This window comes from Rutidosis leptorrhynchoides, chromosome 3 (assembly GCF_046630445.1).
Source record: "Rutidosis leptorrhynchoides isolate AG116_Rl617_1_P2 chromosome 3, CSIRO_AGI_Rlap_v1, whole genome shotgun sequence".
Taxonomy (NCBI): Eukaryota; Viridiplantae; Streptophyta; class Magnoliopsida; order Asterales; family Asteraceae; genus Rutidosis; species Rutidosis leptorrhynchoides.
Window position 1 is genome coordinate 184,791,390 of NC_092335.1, and position 1,259 is coordinate 184,792,648.

A 1,259-nucleotide genomic window follows, 5' to 3' on the forward strand; every position below is an offset into this window, starting at 1 on the left:
TACAATGATTAAGTATGTACCTTTCAATATGTACGGGAAAAACGGGATGTTACAACTCTCCCCCACTTGAATCGGAGCGCGTCCTCGCGATCCAAGCCGCATGACAAGAGGGAAGATAAACCAACACAAATTCTTCGGGCTCCCAAGTAAACTCAGAACCTTTACTACAACGCCATTGAACTTTAAAAGTCCTAACCTCTTTATTTCTCAACCTTTTGACCTTCTCATCGAGTATAGCAATCGGCTTCTCAATATACTCTAACTTATTGTTTAGCTCGATCTCGTCTAAAGGCACCCATGAAGAATCATCCGCAAGACACTTACGAAGATGGGAAACATGAAATGTATTATGGATCCCCGCAAGCTCTTCGGGTAATTCCAAACGATATGCAACTTCGCCAACACGAGCTAAAATCTTAAACGGACTGATAAACCGAGGAGCTAACTTTTCTCGTTTTCGAAACCGAATAACACCTTTCCATGGCGAAACCTTAAGCATCACCATGTCACCTTCTTGAAATTCGATCATTCGTCTACGTTTGTCGGCATACGACTTTTGTCTATCTTGAGCCTTTTTCAAATGCTCTCGAATCATATCAATCTTGCTATTCGTTTCTAAGACCAAATCGGTACTCCCGATTTCCCTTTGACCCACTTCACCCCAACAAATCGGGGTTCGACACCTTCGCCCATAAAGCATCTCATACGGTGGCATCCCGATACTAGTATGATAACTATTATTGTACGAGAATTCCACCAAAGGTAAGTGCTCGTCCCAACTACCACCAAAATCAATAATACATGCACGTAACATATCCTCCAATGTTTGATTCGTACGTTCGGTTTGACCGTCCGTTTGAGGATGGTACGCCGTGCTCAATTTCAATTGTGTACCCATATCTTCATGAAACTTTTCCCAAAACCGAGATATAAAACGGGTATCTCGATCCGAAACAATAGATATAGGAACCCCATGCCTTGAGATCACTTCCTTGATAAACAACTTAGCCAAGGTTTCCGACGATATCGCTTCCCGAATGGGAAGAAACAAGGCACTTTTCGTCAATCGATCGACTATCACCCAAATTGAATCAAATTGGGTTCTCGCCGTTTTAGGTAACTTTGTGATGAAATCCATGGTAATGTGCTCCCATTTCCATTTCGGGATTTCTAACGGTTGTAACATACCATACGGCTTTTGGTGTTCAGCTTTAACTTGCAAACACGTGACGCATTGTTCAACATACTTAACAACATCA